This window comes from Dromaius novaehollandiae, chromosome Z (genome assembly GCF_036370855.1).
Source record: "Dromaius novaehollandiae isolate bDroNov1 chromosome Z, bDroNov1.hap1, whole genome shotgun sequence".
Classification (NCBI taxonomy): domain Eukaryota; kingdom Metazoa; phylum Chordata; class Aves; order Casuariiformes; family Dromaiidae; genus Dromaius; species Dromaius novaehollandiae.
The window spans coordinates 48,811,203-48,836,401 of NC_088132.1; the positions used below are offsets into that span (position 1 = coordinate 48,811,203).

General features: G+C 37.6%; 1 long non-coding RNA gene across 2 annotated transcripts in view; it reads left to right on the forward strand.

Moving 5' to 3' along the window:
* The window catches only part of LOC112980262 (uncharacterized), a 54,787-nt gene extending 42,731 nt beyond the window's left edge, over positions 1-12,056 (forward strand). The window contains exons 4-5 of one of the 2 annotated variants that reach the window (XR_010386176.1): positions 5,210-5,482; positions 11,700-12,056. This is a non-coding gene — a long non-coding RNA (uncharacterized LOC112980262). Of the gene's footprint in view, positions 1-1,936; positions 1,972-5,209; positions 5,483-11,699 lie in introns of those variants that run through there. The other variant, XR_003258383.2, reaches the window with a different exon arrangement.
* Positions 12,057-25,199: the final 13,143 nt, after the last annotated feature.

Sequence of the window (25,199 nt, forward strand, 5' to 3'; positions counted from 1 at the left end):
GCCAGTTCAAGATAACGGAAACTGATATGCAACAACTGGTTGCTCCACTCTTTCATGAAAGCAACAATTCTTTTGACTTAGAAATATTATCTTAAAACATATATGATCTCATCAAAGAGACATCATTTTCTTGACATCAGCCAACGTATGTTTCAGAGCTTTTACAAAATATAGTTACCAAAAACAAAAGAAAAATTAGCTTATGTATGAGAATAGAGCATGGGATGTCCTTTTATTCATTTTAATGGAACACCCATTGCTTGAATTGATGACACTGAACTGCACTCCTGTATTTATAGCAGCTGCTTTAGACAACAAGTTCTTGAGCAATAAGAATAGAATATGTTGCGTGAACAGCTAAGCCCCAATTTATTTTTTCTTTAACATCTGAGATCAATAGAAAAGCCTTTTCTGGATGTTTACAGTTCAAGCCGACCCAAAAGAAGACATAAATAAGTTTTTACTTTCTTATGATTTCCAGCTTAAATTTATCACAGCCAATTTAAATCCATTTGTTCTTTTGCCAACAGTGCCCCTTAGTTTAAAATAGCTCTTTTTGCCTCCTGGACACTGACTCTGATCAACTTAGAGGGCGCAGTCCCCTCACACTGCATTGTGCTAAGCTAAGTAAAGCAAGTGATGATTTCTTTCATGTAGTTACCATTCCACTTCATAGCAATAACTGTCATTCCATCCTGAACCTTTCCATGCATCTATTCTGATCTGACTTTTTTTTTTCTCTTATCACAGGTAATCAGATTTATACATAACATTCTGCATTAAGTCCCATTTCTATTGCTCAAGTCTTCAAATGCATCCATTTCATTGTGTATGGTATTCATAGTGATGCTCTCCAAAATGACAGCAGCTTCCAATTTTGCATCATCATCAAATTTCATTATTTCACTCTTCCTTTTTTTGTGCCAAGATCATTAATGAAAGTATTAAATAGCACTGCTTCCAAAACCAATCTCTGCGCAACTTTGCTGGTGACAAAGCTTCAACTCAATAGTTCTTTCAGCACAAACCATGGTCATCCCTGTAGCCTGTTCCTTTCCCATTTTACAAGTTTTTACACTAATGTTTATATTCACCAGTTTAATACGTAATGATTTGTATTAGGGGTGATTTTCAATGCATTATGATAAACAGTATTTTATTTAAGTCCAAAGAGATTAGATCTACTACACATCTTTTACCTAAAACATTAACATTCTTATCAGAGAAGGATGGCAAGTAAGTCTGGCCCATTCTATGTCAGATAAAAAATATGCTGCTTATATAATTTTTCATTTATGTCCATACCTTATTATTCTTTCTTTCAATTTTGTTCTAGGGTCCAGTATACTATTGGGATTGTATGAATGTAGTTGCTCGGATAACTAGACAGATACACTGTTTTCCAATCACAAAGCACCACTATCTATTTGATATCCATCTTAACAGTGTTGGCTACCAGTCCTCCAGTTTCATGTGCTAATTCTTCCACTGTTCTGGAATGCAGAGTGGCTTGACTTGTGATTTGAATATATTGTAATCTTTGAGTTTCCTTTCCAGCTTTGATATGGAGATTTTAAAGCACTTTCTGGATATATATAAGGTCATAAGCCTGCTCATTCTCCAATTATATACATTTTCATGCAAAATAGACAAGGCTTGAGTCTCCAACTTAAGAATTTAAGCAAAGAAAGAGCTAAATTCACAGATATTTTCATGTCTTCTTAGCAAAACATAGAAGTATGTTTTTAACCCTTTTTTCATTTTTCTTTTTTCTCTTTTCCTTCTCTTTCTCCCTTCCCTTCCCTTCCCTTCCCTTCCCTTCCCTTCCCTTCCCTTCCCTTCCCTTCCCTTCCCTTCCCTTCCCTTCCCTTCCCTTCCCTTCCCTTCCCTTCCCGCCCCTGCCCCTGCCCCTGCCCCTGCCCCTTGATCTACATAGTTAGTGGAAACTGAATAGATTGGGTGGAATCTGACCTTGCGGAAGTCAAGGAGCATTTTCTTATTGATATCAGTGGTCATCACCATAGACATCATCACTGCATCACCATATCACTTGTGTTTTCCTGCGGCAGTACAAACTTCCTTCATCCTTGTCCTCATCCCACTTTTTTTCTGCAACAAAACATTGTTACATTGTTTACCTGTGAAGAATTCCTTGGATACATAAAAGCATAGATGAATATTGTAAATCTAGAAGCAAGTCTCATATCTGACTATTCCCAAATTTAGAATCACCTCAGGTTCAGACAGCATTCTTCGAGGCTCTTCAAATTACCAAAAAGAGCTGAACAACTTTTCAAGAAATTGTTTTTTGAGTGTAGGGTAAGATTATGATTATATGCACTATAAAAAGTATATCATAAAGGAATGCTGTTATTTAACACAGAGGTCAGTGTTCATCATGCAAACCAACACACAGGAAAAATAAACAAAATCAGTTAACAGAACAGGCACTACTACAGTTCAGATACTGGCCTTAGGATATGTTTATGCAAATCCAGTTTCTTCAGCAGTATTTGTTTGAATGGATCTGAGGCAAAAATGATTTGGAAAATAGGATGCTTTTCACTGAAAACTTTTCATTTGTGGTGAAAAACAAAATATTTCAATTTAAAGCAAAAGAGTTGATTTTGAACTGTTGCCGTCATGAGTCACCAGAAGTAGTCTCATGTGTCTTGACTGTGTTCTCTCAGGGCCAAACTCCTTAACGGCTCTACCTCACCCATAATGTGCTGTGACCTCAGTGCAAGAAATTTGGAAATCTTTGGTTTGATACTTCAGGGCAACTGGCTCCACTGAAAAATAGAGACATGACGTATCTAACAGCATATGCCAAATCAAAATATTTTGAGTGCTGTGTATTCAGTTCTTTGTTGAAAAATCAATATTTCTTCTAGAGAACACTGTTTTGATGGAAAACTTTCAATTAGACCTCTTCTGAGGATAAAATTTCTCTTAAGACATCTAATTCTAGAATCCAGCTAAATAACTAAAGCTTTAGCTGAAGAAAATACTTTGCATCACTGAAAAACCCTCCAGGCAAGTATTAGATTAGCCCTAACAGATTGTGAGAAGCTTTCCTGCCTCCTTCAGAACAATGAAATGCAAAACTTTTGAAGACAGTAAGCCAGAGGCAGACAGAAGAACCCTGAGCCTAACCTAGTAGATATTATGTAAACAAATGTCAAGGAAAAATATGTCATCTAAGCAGGAATAATGTTGGCGAAGGATAGCCTCCCAAGTACTAGAAACGGGTGGCTTCAGAGTATTTTCAGCTTTTATTGTTACAGTTTCTCTCCTCTAGCGCATGTTCAAGGTCCTTGAGGATCCTTCCCTTTCCACATGAGCAGAAACATTATTTGAAGATAGTTTTATCTTTTATTCAGGCTTTTCTAGTAGTCCACTTGCAAGGGACTAAAATCAGTTGAGATTAGAAGATACACAAGGAACCAGATTCTCACTAACCTCTTATATCCTTCCATCACCCTTTACTCCAAGAAGATGGTAGACAGGTCAAAATATCAGTTTCAAAGGCTTTTGCCAATGTTACACTTCAAAATAATTCACTTCAGGTTCTAAAACTGCACAGCGATATGCAAACCAATTTCCCAATCCCTTATCAAGTCAGCTAGGCCTTGCATGAAAATACTAAGAAATTAAAGGAGGGAAAAAAGAGCAGGAATATATTCAGGTGGCTGGAAAAAACATCAGAGCATCCTAGTGCACAGAACTTTGGTTTATCTGAACCTGAAAAATTTGCAACATATGACAGAGTAATTAATTAAACAGTGTGTTAAAGCTCAATTTAACTCTCCACTGCGAAGGAGCCAGCTGGGATGGAAAAAATAACCTTAAAAAGATTATCAGGTTTTTCATCATGTTTAGAAACTCTGCTAACCTACTATGTAACTGCCAGTCATTTCAGAAACAACCAGAAAGGGTTCAACCTGCAGAACATCCCCAGAGATGGTTAATAAAAGAATGTGTGTCCAGTTTTATTTGAAAAAAAGAAAGAAAAGGAAAAAGACTCCAATTTTTGTTCATCCTGGCACTTGGAAGACTGCTGGAAATGACAAGACTGAAAGTTGATTAGTTCAGAAGATAAAGAATTTCAGTTACTGTTTTAATCTCATCCTTTCTTTCTGGCACTTACTAAACTCCAGTGTCTAACGAATTCTCTGGAAAAAGAGTGATATAGAACAACAAAGAGAAAAGAACAAAGAATTATTTTTATTTGAAGATGTCACCCTCTCTTCAGTTATGGTATAAAAGCCCAATGTGCAGCTCTCAGACATACCTTTTCACCCAACAGAGTTCTTCAGCAATATCAGGCAGGACTAAAACTGGTATTCTTGATACATTTGAGATGAAAAGTAAGCTTAAAAGAAGTATTTCAAAATTTTTTGTAATACTAAAAAGGGGAGCATAAAGCCCAATATTTTTAACCCTTACCCATAAGCAGCCTTAGGAGGATAAAATTTTAATTCTTACAGCAGTAAATGTGTGTAAGAGAGCATTTTGGAGGACTAACATTTCAAATCTGAGATGTCCTGGCGAGAAAGCTGCACAGTTTTATGTGCTGACACAGGCAACAGAAAACATTACACAAAACTCATCTCAGGTTTCCCAGAGGAAAATGAGGCCAGAGGGGAGAGAACCTGACAGATGCTTCTCTTTGGCCAAACTAAAGGGCTTCTTCCTTGGTGACTGGACTGCCAGTCCCGCTTCTGAGCACACCGGGTCTGCCCTAGATGATGGAGCACTAAACATGCTACAGAAGAGAAACAGAGGAAACAGGTTGCCCACACTCCCTTCGATAAATTGCAGCAGCCGAGCCCTATGCCAGACTCTAAAAGCCTCTGTTAGGACAATGCTGGTGACCCTCCTGGAGTTACAGTTTTCAGAGTTAAGATGATGAAGCTGTTTGTTCTGCTTTCCGCTTTATCGCTTACGTATACTCTGGAGCCAAGGACTTCTCAATGTACTTTTAAGTAAAGCCATTCTTTTGGTATACTTGCACAGCCATGCAGATATCAATTTGATGTTCTTAGGGTTGCTACACGTCTTAGGATTTCCTGTATTGCATTTTCAAATCCTACGTCTCTCATTTAATGTACACAGGATTTTAGTGTGACTGTTTTCTCGTAGCTCAACTGCTGTCGTCTCCTCTGCCATGATCCTCACAGTTTTCTCTGGTTATTTGAAACTGCAGCTTCAGTGACTGAAGGGTCAGAAGAGGCTGCAAGGAGCAGGGGAATGAAGAGGTGCTCACGGTGTCCCCACAAAGAGCCCCACTGTCACTGCCTACTTAGTCTGCAATGCAGGAAGAAGCAGAGCCAGAAGTTACAGGAAGGCTTCATCTACTTGTACCTTCTCCATCCAAGGATGATACTATATTGGTGTAAGAGCGTTGAGTTTTTGGCTTAACCTAAAGCCTTCTTCAGCTGGCACAGGCAATCTTACTTCCATAGAAGACTACACCAGTGTAAGTACACAAGTTGGAGTATGTATCTTGGCAATACAGGAAAACTTCTTTTCCATGCATCGATTTATGCTCCATTCACATTTTCAAGCTTTTCTTCATGATGACAACATATACTTTTATTATTTATTTTTAATGAGAATGTAATCTCATAGTATGACCACAAGGGTCTGGGGCCACAGCGGTTACTTCTAATGTCTGTCTTTCTCCCGCTCTGGTCACACATTAAAAAAATAAGCTAATCTTTCAGAAAATTCAGCACAAATATTTGTGTTTGGGTTCTACTAAGAAGGAACAAGCACACAAAAAATTAAAGAACATTTTAAGTTAAAGTCTTCTAGATTAATTCATACAGCTGTCTTACTTTGTCCTATTTTCCCCTTCAGCTAAAGTGACAGAATATTCTGTGCAAATGGTTTTCTGCTTGAGAGCTTTGAATCATGAGAGTGGACAGATTCCCCTGGGTTAGCTTTTAGGTTTCACATTTCTGTGTTCTTCCACATCTTCCTGACATCTCCATGTTTCCACTCCTGCAGTGAGGATGACCCACCTGCAGCTACTGAAACAATGCAAATTACAGCCCAAGGAAAATCAAAATCAATTAATACATTAGTATGAAAACTACAGCAGTTCAGCTGCTGCTTCATGAGTAGCTAAGCTAATCCTCCAGCAACTGAGAGCAGGAACCACTTAAATTATCTTGAAGTAAGGTACCCCCACTCCTGAATCAGAGTTCTAAGATTCTTGGGGAAAAAATGATTGGAAAAAGTATTTGTAATTTATGTCATAAAGCACAAAGAAAAAGAATCTTTATTTGGTTTCTTGTCTGAATATATAGAATTAAAACGTAGAAGGACCACCACACAATGATAAATGTAACCTGCCACATGACAAATGACCACATGATTATGAAGCAATAGCTAGATGAATCAAATCTGAATCGAAAGAATAACCTTTCAGTTAGCCAAATAAGAATGTGCTAAGTCAAATACTATGCACTGCAATGTTTTCCAGTTTAATTCTAGTGTAGAAACTGCCAAAAATCCTTCACTTAATATGCCACGTAACGCACAGGTAATCCACTAACATTTCAACTCCATCAGCATTATCCTTCTACCATGACTCAGAGTGCCACAGGCAGGTAAGCAGACTGTCAGATGCATGGAAAGATACTAATCTGTTGATCCTGTTTGCTGTAAATTCTCAGGTAGTATTTAACAGTGACCAAATGACATCTCTCCGTTATATTTTTTCAGCTAGCAAACCAGCACAGTGAGCACCAGCTTGCTAGCTCAGAACAAGTCCTACATTCCACTTTACACTATGAACAGGAAGCCTGATTTCAGTCTTTAAGGTTTGGTGTCCTGTTAGATGATATAATAGAGCCTAACAGTAGAATTTGTCTGAAAAAAACAAAATTTGCATTGAATAGTTTATTTTGTGGTTGGACAGCGGATGTAAATTCTTCTAGCAACCTTTCCCAGTTTAAGCAATAGAGTTAAATAATAAAACTTGGCATAAGTGAATAAGAACAGAAGGTTAGTTCATTTGCATAGACAATGAATCACAGCAATATTTTTTTTTTGATTGCTTGTTTTTTCTCTTCTCAAATATGCATCATTATAGCCAATTTGTATTCCCGTTCTGTCTTCTCACCAGAGCTGCTTGTCCATTCTCACAAACATGACTATGGAAGGATGGGGTGAGATGCATTGTCCCACCACAGAACAGAAAGCCTTACAACTACTGAAAGCATTTTAAAGGTGTATAAAGAAAGAGAGTTTGGGTCTGTTTCCCTGCTGTAGCTGAAGTCTGTGCAAGGGACAGCAAGGGCAATAGGAACATCAGTCACAGCTCTTTGTGAATCTTTGTTTTGCTCTGCCCATTTTCAGTCTCAGTTAGAAGGGGCCACGTGCCAGTTTGGGAGAGCTGGATTGCAGTGGCCACGTCCTGTTTCCACCACCAAAGAGAACTTTGAGAGAAGCTCTCCTGACTGTACATCTGCTTCCCTGTGCTGGAGAAATCTAGCTTACAGAAGTGCCATAAATGGTCTACTCACAAATTAGTACTGAGGTATTTAAAGGTCCTGGCAAAAATTAACACCAATATAAAAATTATCTCAGTGAACCCATCACCATTTTTCTTGCTGAAAGGAATAAAAATAGAAATAATTTTGCTTAAGTTTATATTTAGAGATGATTTCTTCCAGTGTGCTATCTGGTTGTTCATCAGCCTACAATACAGCTGCTATTTATCTCTTGTGCATATTGTGAAGCAAACTGAATGAGGATTTCTGAAGCATTTGTTGTAACAGCAGCAACATATACTGCAGTCCAATACTTCATGAGCAGCTGGAATAAATTACTATACGCAGTATGTTTTAAAAAGATGATGTGTAAAATGGTTTAAAGTAACATGAACCTTTAAAAAGCCAATCAAAACATTAACATAGCTAGGAGGCTATCTGAATTAATATTTTATACTCTTTCCAAATGAAATGTAAATCACACTCATGATGAGGAATCAAACTAGTACAATGGAAATATTTGCAAAAGCCTTAACATAACATTAAAAGCTAGCCCAGAAGTCAGGCTCTTTCTTTCTTTCTTTCTTTCTTTCCTTCTTTCTTGCTTTCTAATAAGAGGCTGAAATTCCATCTTTAGCCCTGTGTGTCTAATTATTGCAGCACGAAGTATGTGGTATGTGAGATCGCCCACTGCTTGGAGACTACCGAAATCTCTAGGCAAAACAAAATGAGTTAATCTTAACTCTCTGTTTCCTGGCTTTTGTTGATTTAGATTAAGCCACTAAAGTTACTTCAGCAAGCTTTCTACGTACATCTTCCTTCTCTTTTTTGATTTTTAAAGCCCATTCTAAAGCAACATTGCTGATAAATAAGCTCTCCTGTGCTTGATTTAGCTCTGAAATACACTTTTTTTGCCTTAAATTTTCTATACCCACGATACTTCCAAAAAATCTTTATTGTTTCTCCATACTATCTGCTCTTCTAAATGCTAAATCTACTTTTGATTTGCTTGTTAGTTTTTCATGTACTTTTGTACAGGCAGACCCCACTCCCTCTCACTCTTACTCATATACTCACACCTCACATGATTAAGGATTGCAGGCTCAAAATAGATACAGTCCATATATACAGTCTACAAACCCACCTGTAACTTAGTCAAATGTAATGAGTCTAAGACATGCAGACATTTGCCTTGGCACTTCCAAGGTGAGGAGAGGGAAGAGTAGAGAAAAAGTCCTGGGATTTTTACTAAAAGTTTTAAGTACATGCTCAAACACAGCACAGTTTAAGCAAATAAGGATTACTTATATCTGAAGATTTATTTTGCTTTTTTAAAAAATAAGACTCTGTAACAGTGCAAGTTCATCCATATCAGTGCATTACATCACTTAACTATACCTGTTTAGTTATGGTGGTACAACTCTCAATACAGAGATGCTCTTACTATTCTGTGCAGCCTGGTATTTCTAAAGCTGTTAGCCTCAAATCTGACCTTTGACAAAGTTGCATTAGGCTCAGGCCAGGGTGAAGAGAAACAGGTTAGGGATAAAGGTAGCCTTTTATCTCCACCAGTGGGCTGATGCTATAATAGCCAGGAATAGTGCTGGTTCCTAGCCATAAACTGGGAAATAGTTCAATATTGCCATTTTCTCAGAGCCAGAACCAGCATAAGTGTTTCCCACCTTGCTCCTGCCATCCAAAGTCACCATCCCCTTAGATATCCCAGCCCAGCTGTCAGCATGGCCAAACTCGAAAGGAAATCTGTGGCAGTTAACACGACCTCCCCAAATGTGGTGGTGGAGGTCGACTCCCTCCTCTCCCTGGTCGGCAGGAGGGTACAGCTGACCCCTCGGCCCCGCTGGGGAGGGTCTGGGAGGGGAAACCGACGGGGGGACAGCAGAAGCGAACAGCGAGGGCAGGGAGATGACAGGGTGTCAAGAACAATTTAAACAGGACCTGAATGACCTGCTGAGGGAAGGGCAATGGGGAACATGCCTTTGTGTGAGCTTCAGGGCTGTTCTGAGGTCCCCTTGGCTGCTTGCACAGCAGACTGCCACGTTACCTGCACTGGCGAGCCAGGTGGATGTGTCCTCGCCCCACGGAGGCAGTTCTGCAGCAGACCTTGCACAGGCTTCCACAGTCCTTGCCTCATGCTTCCACAGCCCCTCGGAGATGCTGTGCCAGGGCCAAGGAGCTGGCCTGTTCAGTTATTTTCTCACTTTTTTAAGAAGTCTTTTATTCTCAGACAGGCAAGTTTTAGCCATAGGCAAATTTTAGCTATCAAGCTGCAAAGCTGTCAGAATAAGGCATAACAACAGAAACCAACAGTTTTGTAGCTGCAGATACGGAAGTGTTTCTAGGATAATAAAGAGTAATCATGCAATGTCAGTGTAATATTATCTACCGGGAGTCAGTCAGGTTGCTTGAGGAATTTATTCCTGTATGCTTATACTGCTGGACAATTTTTAAAAATATCATTTTTTCTAGTTAGCAGATTTGAGTACTACTACTTTATAACATTTCTGAATTACAGGTTAGATCATAAGGCCTCACCTTCATGTATAAGGTACATGAACCTCTGGCACATAGATCTCATTCATCTAGCATAGAAAAAAAGATGCGTGTATGAAATGAACTTATACCATTGGACCAGATCCCACAGTGTCAACTCCTGTATGAGAAAGCAGGCCTGAGCTGGAAAGGTTTAGTGTGCTAGTTGGCTGTGGATCAGCCCATGGCTGGGTTAAAGAAGCCTCACACCGTCCTCACATTGGCCCCATTAAAGAACTTATTTGATCTCTAACCAGCAAGTAGCACATTTGAAAGACACCTTACAGTTCTTCCCATTATTTAAAAACATTAAAATTAATTTATTGTAGCATGTCTTTATAGTGTAAAAACTGTGGACGGGGCCATGGCTTGTTATGCCCTGGGAATATGCTAGTTGAATAATCCCTCAGCTGAGCTGCTAACACAATAGCTCTCAGCTATCACCAGTGGCAAGAGATAGGAATTCTCCCATAATTCAAATCATGCTGTAATAATGCAACACATTACTGGATAGGACAGTGGACTGGCAGCTAGGAAAACTGGCTCTGTTTGCCAGCTCTGCCACAGATGTTTGGGCAACTTTCTGCTGGAAGCCCTTCAGTTCTCAGCACCTCATCTGTCCTTGACAACAATGTAAACTGAAGCACTGTTATCTTTTGATCTGGCAATCAAACAGATTGAAACAACAACAGTAAATTGTGTGAATTTCTCCGATACATGGGATTTCAGCTGTGAAAACTAATTATAACCACCTAATTGGTAATAATGTTAACCGTTTCACGGCACAGCTTCATTCCAGAATTGGCATGCATTTGTTGCAGCTAGACATACTTGAGTGAATCATGTGATCTTTTTGTCTGAAAGGGTGTAAATACGCAGCTGCAGGCCTTACTATAGGCTATAGGGAAAACTAAGATGACAGGACTGTAAACTGCAGCATTCACTATTCTTCATTGTAAAGAGATTCAGGAACTCAAGATTCAACAATTGTGTTGGACTTTATAGGATGCTGTGGGTTTGTTTACCCCTGGCTTTGTGAGACAGAAGACATTCCTCTTCTCCTGCTTGGAGCAAATACGTAAAGTAACTGTGCTCTAATTCATATAAAGAGATTGTGACATTTCCTATAATGTGTTAATATTCAGAAGCATCTCATTTGTAATATCGTTGCACTGCTCATTTCCATGTTTGTTACCTAATGTATTATTTGAATTTATTTGAAATATCAAGAAATTAATGCCTTAACTTTTAACCCAGTAGCTGGAGCACCACTAAACTAGTCTATAATTTGCTATCAAAGTAACCTTTGATCTAGAGATCAAAACTGAAAGAAAGATTTTGTCTAGCACTCAGATTTTTCACATTCAAGTAAAGGCCCAACCTACAAATAATCATGCAGGAATTTAATTTTAATATAGCTATTATGAGCACAGCTAAATAGTAGCCAAAAAACAGTGTGGAAGCTATCTAATTATATCCTCATAAAGGTATGATTACAGTTTTTATTATCCTCATCATCTTTGTTGATTTTCACAATGCAACCATTTTTAAACAGTCTACCCCACCACATGAGTTTGGAGCCTGCTATAAATAGGATCTAATATGGATGCTAAACGGTTTTCTGATTTATCTCTTTTCTTCCAGTGTGAGCATATCAAAGGGAGTGTCTTACTCCCCTCACATGTCCAGGCCTAGTTCATCATCTGCTACTGCGGATTTCCAGGTAATAGCTATATTGACTTCGTTCAACTATGATTATGCACCAGATCCCAAAAGGACGACTTTACAGTTGAAAAGCTCGTAATCATACTTACTTATATTATTTCCCGTGTTGGCAAATGACAGCCATTCCTTTTAATTAAACCTATATTTATATTTATTATTTTTATGAGATCACAATGTGCTGAATGCTCTCTACTTATGATGGAAGGAAGAGTCCATAATTTCATAAAGGAATTAATTGTTAAAAATACCAATAAACAGTTGGCAATTTTTAGAGTCTGGGCATCTAGATGATTGAAGTTTCTAGAGAAAGACCACTGTCCTCATTAAAAATATTGCCAAGTTTTGCTGAATCATCCTCACACTTCACTTTAGCCCTGTCCTGAAACACCACTTCTGCAATTAATCTTTTAAAGCTTAAGTAGCCAATGGAAATTTCCTATAGCTGCAAAACCCAGTACCATATTAGTAGCAATCTTTAGAAACTATTGCAAGCAATCAAATGGGGTGCCCTTTGGTGATGGGCTAACAAGGATCTAATTTTGTTATCATAGTAACTGCATTTGAGTTTGACATTTCCTGGATTCTAGAGCAGAGGTGTTGCCAGAGGTTTGTCTAGAAACCTAGATGCCCACCTAGAGACTGCTGTAGTTTGGAGCAGAGGCAGCTAACATGTGGCTCTTGAGCTTCATGCAGCTTGTTAGTAGTTCAAATGGGGTCAAGTCATGAGATCAGCAGGGACTGCTGGGTAAACTAAATCCCAGCTGTCAGAGGAAGCGAAGCAGCAGCAACCACTTATTTCAACATCAATGGATTACTTTCAGGCTCAGGTGCACAGTCAACAGAATCCCATCCCAGAATGGAGTAGGAACCGATTTTATTTCTTTCTTGTGAATTGCTCCCAGAGTTCTTCCTACAAACAGGCTTCTGGAGTATGTAATATGTGTTTAAACCCATGTCTTAAACCTATGAAAGTATTCTATGAAAGCCCTAAGGGCAATATTCCAAAATGATGGTCACTCGTTGGCTACCGTTAGCCACCTGCTAGAATACAACACAAAATCTTTGAAACTGGTTTCACCAGTTCTTTTATAAGGGATCTCACACAAGTGATCACCCGAAAAGATAGTCAGCATCCACCAGATTTGTGCCAAATGCGTACTTCTGGGTAGCAATACAAAAGTTGTTTGTTTTTTTTTTTTTTTTTGTTAACCTAGTTGTTGCCCTCACTGATTGCAATAGTAGTCAATGACTAACTGGACATAAGCTTGCCAGAGTATCAGAAAAGGTTTTTGGCTCATAAGCCACTTTGCTTCAATGAGGTGTACTGTATCCAGATTCAGTGTTCTCTTCAAGCAATGTAGGACTTGCCTGTTGCTGTCTCTACCACATCTTTTGCTATAGCTCCCCGACACAAGTGCAGCTCCCTGAAGCAGGTATACCTATCCACAGTTAGTATGTCTATTTTCACCAATCTGTACTTGTAGGCTTAATATGCTCCAATAGATGTTCCTGTTAGCTCTTTCATATATAAAGATCCATAGGGCTCTGCAAATGCTGTTGGGTTGCATTACGAATGCATTAGGCCTGGAAGCTCATGTCTGGAACATGGAGTGACATGACACAAGGAAGTAAAGGTGGAGGGACATCACAGAAGAAAGTGAGAACCCTCAGTCTCTTATGTTCATTACTGCACTCATTGCAAGTGCTGTAGTTCCTGTTCTTTATTTGCTTCTTTCTCTGCTGAGACTTGTCAGTTACCTTAACCCAATCTAAAAAAGGGTTACTAGTAAAGGGGCTGAATGCATTTTCCTGCCGGGTCTCCAGCTGTGTATTCAAACCCTTTTACTTGTGCTTGCATCAGCAATCATTGGGGAGAAGGTGACAAGAGCAGCAAAGTAGCACTTCAGGAGCCTCTGGGTATGAACAAGATGGCCTGACATGTGACAGAGCCAATGCTCTAAACTGTCAGAACTGTGACAGTACTGTCTGGAAAACTGTCTCTTTCCAGTGACAGTATTTGAACAATTGTTCATGCTGCAGAGGAGTGACACCCACACAAAAAGTCCCAATAGCAGTGTACGTGGCTCCTGCGCAGTTTACAGAAGTGCACAGCTATGCCAGGTTTGTTGCAAGAAGGACAAGGCCTTTGGACAGCTGTTAGTGTGTCAAACCACTACAGAAAAACTACGGTTCCAGAGAGTCCAATCTAAGTAAGCTACTGGCAAGAAGTCACAACATTCAGTTAACCATGGTTAACTTTTCTCTGACACAATGTCTCTGACGTATTATTAGGACAGCCCAAGTGAGGATAAACCCTCGTAACTGCTTATTCTGGCAGGGCTCTCTTTATAGTAGCCTTTTTAGGAGATGCTGAATGGTATCTAGAAAAAAAAATTTCTAATGGGGAGATTATGTAGGACTAGGAACTACTACTCAGAGAAAACATTTTTTATATTAAACATATGTATACACATATGTGCATGCACACATATATACACATATATCATGTGTGTGTGTATAAATACATAAATCAGCAGTTCCTGGAGTTTGAACCCCTGCTTTCTCTGAAGAAAGAGCTGGAAAGAGATTTGTCACATGCCTGCTTGCATTGACAGGATGGTTGAGCAACCCATCCTGTCTTATAAAAGGACTGGGGAGTTTGTCTATTCTACACAAGAAACTTTTAAATTGAAAAACTAGGCCATGAATGCCTGAAGGAACTACTGAGAGCTACAAGAGGAACCCCCTAGGAATATGGCTTCCTTTCCAAAGATTCCTTTAGAACAGAGTCTAGCAGTGTTTGTGTCCCCTAAATGCCAAGTGTCCTTGAAAGGTGAAGACATTAATTTTATCTTGTCAGTGAAGTCTTTCTTTGGTCCAGAGAAAGAGCTACAGGGCCCTTCTGGTTAACACCAAGAAGCTAATTAGATTTGCTTCTAACTTAATGAAATCCTGAGCAAAGTCATTAAGGATTTTGATGACAATAAGTGACTTAGAAAGATGCTAATGAGATTCCACAGGGACCTACTATGCAACTGAAGCTGTAAGATTTATTCCATGGGTGTCCTGGAAATAGAAAGCATATATATGGTGGCTCTTAAATGAGAGCCTGCAAGCTTGACATTTCTATACAAGGCCTTTTCACGGAAGTGGTCCAACATTGTTTGGAGAACTATGTCAGTCTAATAGTCTGACAAGGAATTTGCTTCAGGATGCTAAAGAAGGGCTAGCAGATAGAATGACTCAGAGTCATTTGTTTATTAATTTTCCTACATAGTTCATTTCGGCAATTTGCCAATTAGCTGCTTTTTAATTCCTACAGTGCTGCAGCAATGACATTCAGCAGTGTAAGATGCAGATTGATCTAAAAGGGATCTTTTATATTTTAATAGAAAAGGGCACATGCATTTTCCTTTCTATGCAAAATTTTCACAAAATAAAACACCAGGCCACTCGTGAATGTCCTTTCCATAAGAAAGCAGCCCTCCCCCTGCCCCCCACGACACACGGCAACATAGTTCACTCAAGAATCGTATTGACATAAAGTCCCTTTCTAAAGGTTGGCCGTTTCTTCATGATCTTCTCACAGTGGCTTTCTAGCAATGAAACTTCTCTCAGAAATGAGAATTCACACATGAAAAGGTTTTCAGGATTAGGGCTAAATTAATTATTGTAATGTACAACAAAACTTTCATCAGAGTAATTCAAGGCCAATGCAAAGGTAGGTAAATTACTATTATGTGCCAAGAAGTTCTGTTTCTTCTAAGTCACTGCCAGAAGAAGGAACAAGGTTCTACCATTTCTGTTCCTGTATACTTATATAACTTTAGCATCTACCAGCTCCTAATCGTAAATCAGGTCTTCATACTGAGCAGAATCGAAACTCTAGTCCCAAGTTAGGTATTTTGATACTGTTGGCTTTTGTCATCCAGTTAAATTGCCTTTGCCTCAATTTCTCCAAATCAGAAAGCATTTTTATGGTGGATTGGGGGGTGGGAGCAGAAAAGATTAGAGAGTCAAGACAGTTGATTTTATTTTCTTTTGCCTTGTTCTGATGGTCCCTAGGATGAAATCTACATTCTTCTGGAGTCAACAGCAGCATTTCCAACAGTTTAAGTAGAATCACAGTTTCGCCCCTAATAGCAAATGATAGGGTTATTGGTATATGGGATCTTTTTCCTTCTTTCTTGTTTTTGAAGATTTGTTTTTACTTACACAACGCAGTGTAATTAACTGTCTAACACAGTGGATCACATCGAGTGCCTGATTTTTCCACCAAAACTCATGTCTTCATTTCAAATGCATGACAGAAATTTAAAGACTGGGAACTAATGTGGAAGGCAAACATTGCAAGTCATACTTAACTGTTCTGGATGAATGAATAAGCTTTACAGAGCAAATGTAAACCAAAACCAACTGAACATAAATAAGCTGGTTTCAGCAGTTCCAGCCTCTGTCTAAATTTAAAATTCCCTTCAACAAAGTAGAAAAACTCCTAGCTTACAATTAAAAGAAGAAAAAAAAATAGTTTGAAATACAGGAAAGAAAAAAAATGAAATATTTTTAAAAATGCAATGGAAAAATGGAAAGGTGACTAGATGACAATTATCCAATAGTATAAACAATAGCAAAGTGGGATGCACCATTCTAATTGTCAAAATTACAGCAACTGTGGTATTTTGACAGAGCTGAAGGCGTCTAAATGGTGACTGTGACTATTTCTAGCAAATTGGATAAACAAATCTTATTACTATAGCAACAACAGTGCTTTTTTGTAAAGAAAATCCAGTGCTGCCTGACCCTATTTCAAGGGCTGTATCTAAACATCTGGGACAATTTTATTTTTAAGAATGGTGCAGGGAAAGAGAAGAAACCCAAATGTCTTGCTACATACTAAGTTACATATAAATTATAGGCTGTAAGTCTCAAGGAAATTATAGTCAGGAAAAACATGCCTCTAATTGGTTTAATGATTCTCCAATATAACAGAGGTTTATAAGACATGTATTATATTTCAAAGAGACTGTATTTCTATTTATGGAATAAAATTACAATAAGGTCTAAAATTACAATAGGGACTCAACAATATATTTTAACATGGAGCAAGCTTAGCAGCTGAACTCCTCCAATAAAAAAGCACATCAAGTTTGATGTATTACAAATTATGCAAAAGTAGTGCAAAGTAAAAAATCCTTCATATTCATAATTTTAATATTGTTTTAAAGCAATAAAACAAAAGATACCTGATATGAGGTATGATAAAGAAAGTGTTATAAACAGAAACTTCAAGAAATCTGGAAGTTCTAATGGTTCTATAACCTCAAAATAAAGAGAAAAGTTTGAAGATCAGGTGTCATTCTCATAAGAAAAAAGTTTTACTTCTTATTCTACACTATTACAGTCTTATTTTCCCAGTTGTGGAAAAATTATACAACTCTAGTCTCTTTCATCTCTTGCTTTTTTTCCTTCCCTTTGGCGTTAAAGTCATGTGTATTTTCTTCTAATAACATTTGGCTGTACTCAGCTATTTACAGCAAGTATAATCACAAAGAGTTCATTCATATGAGAAACCAAGAGTATTACAGATTATTGCTCATATTTTAAAAGTGAATGGAAAGCAAGAGTTTAGGTCTGTTGTCTCTACTGCTTTTCATGAAATAACAGGACTGCTTCTGATTTAATTTTATGCCTATTTTTAAGTCTGGAAGTACTAGACAGGATCCAAATACATTGGAAAGATGATCAGAGCGTTGTGGGTAAGACAGAGGATATGAATGGGCTGTAAGGTGAGCTCTTTGCCACTAAGGCCTTGTCTATAGGAAAACTTGTACCATGTAACTTAGTCCATGATTCTACATTGACTAGTACCAGGACCTGTGCATTAGTGGATAGTACAAATTTGATCTGGATTACACAAAGCATAGTCAAGAAAACATGTACCTCCTTTTTCATTTGATTGAATTAGTATTTAAACAATTCTCACTGCTCAGCCTGGAGTATCAAACAGGCTAGTTTATTTACTTTTTACTCACTGTGCAAGTGCTACAGTGCTGGCATAAAAGCATGATCACAGTTTTGACAGATTAGCTAGCAATCATGCTGTGCCTATACTAGCTTTATGTTAGTTGCTGGAGAACAGATACCTAAACCAGCAAACCTACCAAAAGAAAATTTACTCTTCAAAGTTTTCAGGTGGCCTTCAAACCATCACAATGATTTTGTACAGGTTTAGTGCTTTTCATCATGGAGGCAAAGGGTTTTGGTCCAGAACTAGGCTTTCATGACTGACAAAGTAAATGAATGACACTTAAAAGAGAAACGGCATGTTAACATTAAGAGTACCAGATTAATTAAACTAAATTGTCAGGGCAGAGAGCAAGTATTTTTAATGTTTCTGTTTCAGATATGCATGATTTTAGTTTACCTTTTGTCCTGCAAGCACTTATATATGCACTGAACTACTGGTACATAAATAGAACCAGTCTTTTGGGATCATGGCCTAAAATATATTAGACTTAAATAAAACAGAGCAGCAACAATGACAAAAATCTTACAAACCTTTCTTTGAAGTAGCCTTTCATTTTATTCAGCTTTTTCATATATTAACATAAATCAAACCATAAATTTCTTCCTGACTTAACTATATTTTCATTCTACCCTGAAAATAAATTACTGCTATTTTATCCCCTCTATCTAATATTAAGTAAAAATTTAGTTACAGATCCCAAGATAATTTCAGAGAACTATATAAATTCATCTTTTTGTAAATGAAACTACTATTAATCAAAATTAGAAGATTTCCTTCAAAAACATCAGATTATCACGGCATGATTACATTTGTATGTAATTGATTTCTGTACATAATGTCTTTTTGCCAAATAAATTACTGATTGGTTCTCCTACTTCTTCATCCAAACCTTGGTTACCTTAGCAAATTCGCATTATCTACTGGAATTTAAAACATATCAAAGCTACAGAACTTCTGCTAAAACAAAGAAGGCATGTTATGCTGTGTAAGGTAGGTGTTTTCTAGTAGTCACCATGCCTATATGTAATGCTGTTAGTATATAGGACAGTGTTTAACCAACTGATTCTTTGCCTACCACATTTTATTTTTTCCTTTCAGTAGAATAAAGAAAAGATTGTATTTAATGGCAGGAAAGATTGTAGGAATCAAGAAAAATTGCAGTGTACACTGTGCAGGTATGCTTCTGTTCTACAATTCTACTGAATCCCAGGGGAAAAAAAAATAACAGTGATGACCAGTATATTTATGCTATCACTAAACAAATTCCAGTTCTTATATTTTTTCAACAGACTTCTGAAAAAAAAAAAAAAAACCCTTGCTTATGCTTTCATATACATATATATGCCACAGAAACAAACACCATACTTATATATAAGTATATACATATATAGGCACAACTACAGATTTAGTGCTGAGGGAAAACAACCGTTAGTTTAAAACACTGCATAGAGAGTGTGTATAAAGTAAAATAATTATACTTCCTAAATGCTTCTCAATCTTCCATGTGCATCGTATGGACCACCAACATGCCTAAATGATCCATCTGGGTAATTTAAAAATGACGTGCCTTTCAGTTTCACAAAGTCAGTAAACAGCAATAAAAATAATTTACAAGCACAAAATTATGAAAGTCCAACCTTAGCACTGTACAGATTTACAAGGAAGCTATACAAAGAACTAGGAATACACAGGAATTATGCATTTGGAGGCTTGCTGCGGGCTATGCAAGTTCACAAAGAAGTAACAGGGAGGTTTTATTTTTTGCTACAGTGATGAATGACCCCATATAGAACAGGCCTTTAGGGATTACAGTGTTAGTTATAAAAACACAGACTATATAAGTAATTCAGAATAGCTAACATGCTAGATAGTACGTAACTAACTCACACTGCCATTTTATGAATACAGTTCAAGAACTATATAAGTGGTTAAGTAGACTAAAAATTCAGTAATGCACTGAAATTTTAAAGCAGCATGTTCAGTTTCTTATAACTAATTTACTACTGAAGATTACATAAAACTAAGTACAATCCTTTCTTATGTACATTTAAAGATCTCATTTCTACTGTCTGTAGAAGAGCATTTCTCTGTAGAAGAGTATTTTTAACCTGTATAATGAGAAAATGGAGACTTTTGTTGGCAGACCACAAAATATGTCCACATCATTCACCACTCCACCAGCAGCATGAATTATCAGTCTCCATTGCTTCTAAACTACAAAGAGCTCATGGTGCATTAAAGACGGTGCAAATAATGCAATTGGCTGCTTTGCGGCAGTAATTGGCTGTTTCTCCCAAACACTGGCTACTTTAATTTTTTTTAAGTACATTCATTAGAATAAGTGCTAGCCAAAAGAACCTTAGGAATCCTGTTCATCCAAGTAGGCCACACGTTTCACTCTCCATTGAGTTCTGAGTTCAAAGTAATCAAGTGACAATGAAAACAAACTACAAAAACTATTATTAAAAAACAAAAAGTAAGGTGGCAAATGTACCTGGTGATACAGGAAGTACAGAGAAGGCAGCAGTATTTTCAGTGCTTGGGGTTTTTTTTTTCTCCTGATCTCAGTGGTTATGATTATGCACCACAATAGGAGTTCCCAGGACTGAGAAGCCCTTTAAACTTTGGTTATAGTAACTAACAAGTACAAAAAAGGAAAAAAAAGGCATCCCTCAAAAAGCACACGCTGGGTCATGGCTACTACCTGTGAGATATGATCCTGCTAGCATAGAAGTGTGTGGAAGTCCTGCCATTGATCTTAATGAGAGGAAGATCACACTGAAAATTTCTGATTGTAAAAGTTCTTTGCAGTTACAGATGTCTTTAGAAGGATCCTATCAGTCTGTCCACAGTCCATGGTGCTCCACTCCCTCAAGCCATTGTGACCTTAGCGGTGCTTTTGTCCTGATAAACACCCTCCCATTCAGAGGACCCCTCGCTATAAATGAAGAATTTCCAAAGCAGAACCATCTTCTTTCTCCCTTTCTGAAAGCAAAAGAAAGCAATACAGATTTATGATAACAGCATCACAGGAACTATAGCCTGATTCTTACTGTCTGTGAAGTAAGCCAAACACTGCAGCACTGGGGAAGCTAACATGCCATATGTCTTACGACTGCTGCTAATGCTTCCTCTTCAATATTTGTTTTTTGTATAAATGAACTACAATGTTGAAAAACTGTAAATCACTTTTGCTCATTTCAGTATTGAGTGAAATAAGGGGAAATCTGCAGAAGGAATGCAAATAGTTTGTTTTTAATCCATCATTTCCCTTTGGTTTTTAAATCTTCTATCAGTATAATTATGCATCTCTGAATCACATCTGGTTTTTTCCACATTCCCCTCCCTCATCCTTTCTGCATATAGGCTAGTCTGTCACACCTCAATAAGCAATGGATGAATGACTCCGTTGCCCAGCTACCAAGCTTCTTACTTTACAGTTCCTTTCTCCAAGCAGCAATTCTTGGGCAAAATAGACAACAGAAGAGGAAACGATACACAAAAGTATCAGTATAATCACTCCCTTTCCTTCATATCCTCTCCTTTTCCACATCAAACCACAATAACAAAAAATAACCAAATCTTACATAGTAACAGATATTGGCCTCTATTTACAGAAAACAACCTTCAGAAAGAGACAAATAAAATATTTTAAGCTTTTTAACTGAACTTAGATTTCTGACCTTGAGATCTTCAGTATGCTGTTTGAAAAAAAAATAGTTATCAGAAGAAGATACAGAAATTGCACAAATCTTAAAGCTCATCTGAACATAGAACTTGCACTTTAAATGAGCGGAAAAAATGCCTTCTTTCAGATCCATCTGTACCAGGAAAGGAGATTACCTACCATTTGCCACTAAAGCAGTTTGTGTCAACATCTTTTAATTCACTTTTGCAAGATAAGCTTAAACAACTTACAGTGAAAGAAAACCTCCCTCATTAGCCTACAGGTGTCCACTTACAAAGCTGCACCAGTTTAAGTAGCTCAGCATGAAATCACACCTTTAATTAAACAGGTGCAAATTCATACATTGGCAAGACCAAAGGTTCTTCTCTATATAGGTAAGCCCTAAAGAGACAAAAATCTGTGGCATTGAAAACTCAAGTCCACTGACTTAAATGGGACACTATGCAGGGTTTTCTTCTGAGGCTGTTTTCAGGAATAGGCCCTACGATCTCACTTTACAAAATAAAAGAAAAAGCTTTGATAGAGTCATTAACCTGGTCCATTATTTTTACAAGTCTCATATCAATCAGCTGCAGGTTTGTATCCTTATTTACTTTGATTCTGATAATAAACAGAAGCTGGACCAGCTCCTAAGTTAACTGAATGACCAGAAATGTTTCATTTCCTGCAAAAGATTAGTTACATGCTACATCTTCTCAGATATGAAAACTAACAGCAAAAAAAAAAAAAAGAAAAAAAAGAAAAAAGAAAAAAAAACTGAAAGCAAATTAAATAAGGATAAGATAGGCTTTGCTTTTGCAATTGCTGAATGTGTTTGTTTTTCTCACCATAAACATTTGGCACAGCCTATTTTATTACATCCCCTATTTCTATAGCTTACACACAAGGTTCTTGTTGCTGTTCATGGGGCTGTTTGGGGAAAAAAATGTATCTGCGTTCTTGCCAGAGTTCCAGCAGTGAAGTGTTTGAGAGATTACTAAAGGGGGGACTGACAGAAAAGTCTCAAAGTCATAACCTGAAGCAGACTGCTCAGTTCTGTTTTTGGTTTTCTCAGTATCTAAAAATATTGAGGAAATGATTATAACACACACACCACACACACACACGAAGGAAAGTAAAAAAGTATTCCCTAAAGGACTGAGAAATAACAGAATGTGTTAGGGAACAGAGAACTTGGATAAGGAGAATGAATGCACTGGTTTCTCAAAAGCTTGAACTCTCTTCAACCCCCTCAAACAAAATACTTTCCCTTCTACCTTCTCCTCTTTATTTCCATACAGGCTCTGCATTGCCACTTGCTGCATATAGTATGACATGGTAAGATGTACCTTAGTGCCCTACTTCAAGACCTACATATTGAGATGTTTTGAAGAAATCACTGAGGCCTGCTGTCTATATCCTACTGTTTCCTGTGATGTTATTTATATAATAACATAGTCACGTTAAGGAAGATTTACATTCCAGAGAACCAGTCTTGCAAAGAAATATACACAGGCAACATTGATTTCAGCAGAGCACTGCACAGAGACACACCTATATGTATAATCTATATAGCAGTTACTTAAACCTTCCTTAAATAAGGAATGACACAATATGGATAGAACTAAACATCATATGGTCAAAAGATTGTGACAGTTCTTCTATTATTATTATTATGCATTTTATTTGCTTAGTTTGGTCAGTAAATAAACATCATTAAAAAGAGAAGCTAAAGAGTTATATACTGAGAAATAATCTGAAGAAAGGGGGTTATATGACATATACAATGAGAAAAGATGTTTTATTCTAGGGCAGTGTAGAAGAAACAGCAACTACTAAGGGAGAAAAAGAACAAAACTGGTGGAGATGAAAGCTGAGATGGTAAATCAGAATCCGAACATAGCAGTTAGGTGAGGCCAGACCAGGACAGGGTCTTGAAGGCAAAGTCAAGTTCTCAATTTCTGACATGATAAAGGGTATCCTAAGCAGCCCCTCCCCTACCAAAAAAAAAAAAAAAAAGCTTTTGAAGATGATAGCAAACCTATTTTAACTAACATGCTTTAACCCTGTAAAGATTGGGCAAATTCTTTTTGTTCTTTTTTAGTGTCAGCTGATTGAGTTGAATCATAGAGCAGGAATAAGATTGGGAATGGGAGAAATGAAAGTAAAACTATTTCAAGCTCCCTACAAAATATTTTCCATGTGTGTAAGTAACTTGAATGACAACTGCAGTCAGTAGGATTATCAGCATATGATTTTGCTAAGTGCTAGACCAATTGCTCTTTAATGTTAGCTCCTCTTCTGCAAAGCACATATAATAAGCTTTTGGATTCTGTTGGCTTTTCTCTTTTTTAAAAATTGTGGGATGAGAGGAAACAAGTGGCCTGTGATCTCTCCTTTCATTTTTTTTCCAAGAGGAATTAAATAGATGGCATTTAAATGATCCTCATGGGGCACGTGCATTAGTAGTTTCCAGGCTCCTTGCAGATTGACATACCCACCTAAGAATCAGGACTAGTCTCTCTTAGAAAAAGCTATATGTAATTGTTCTGGTTAGAAGTATTAAGCTGCTGTTTTATATATGACATGATAAAAAGTTTTCTAGAGAGGCAGTCAGTTATACTTAATTCAAACTACAAAAGCCTCTTCAACAATTTGAATAGCTAGCATCTTCTTTTAAAAAACAATAATTTGTCATAGCAGAGAGGCAGGTGCAAAGCTGGCAAAAATATACTGAAGTACTAACACCTTTTATTAAAAGGTCATATTTTTAAAACATGCTAGGCAATATGTTTTCTGATGTTTGTGGGTATGTTGGCTGGTTCTTAGGGCCAGTGTAGTCTGACATTTTGCATAACACAAGCCAGAGACTATAATTTGCTACAGTCTACATCCAGTTCCTATACACGCTCCATCTGACATACAGAGTACCTTTAGGATAGCAACCAGCCCTGCCCTGAAAGAGTTCAGGGGACAGAGGACCTTCCCAACTGTTGAATGGCATCTCTGTTAAAAATGTACACCTTACTTCTACACGAATTTGTCTAACTTCATATTCCAGCTGCTATTTCCAATGCCTTCTCCTCTAGGTTAAGAAGCTGTCATCAGAACATTTTCCCTCATTTTAGGCAGCCTGCTTGTCCTAGTCAAGTCACTTCATAGCCAGCTCTTGGGTAAGGAAATAAAATAAACATTTTAAACTTCTCCACAAGGCAAGTTAGCCAAACCTTTAATCATTCCTGCATTTTTTTCCAAATCCTTTCCCTTTTTATAACAACCTTTTTTGATATGTCACCATATCTGAACATCTTTAGAAGCTTACTCTTACATTATATACTAAGGCAGTACATTTTTACACCTTACAGATTTGATCCTCACTTAGATAGCTGTGTAGTGCATTCACCCTTTGGTTACAGCATCAAACTAACAGCTTTTACTACTACTGTATACTAGGACACAGACCCCACCTCCTAGATGGGGGTCTTTGTTCAGAGACACACGTGATCTTAAATGCACCTTGTTAATCAATTAACTCAAATTAGAGGATTCCAATCAGGGGAAACCAAGAGGGTTACTTAGTTGTGGAAGGGTGAGATGAAGTCAAATAGGGTGGTGATGTGATGTTTTGGAAGGCCAGTGTGGTAATTAGCACCTACATTATTTTGAAAGAGTCTAATTGGAGGCTAGCAGAGAAGCGCATGTGGTTTAAAGGAGAAGCAGCAGT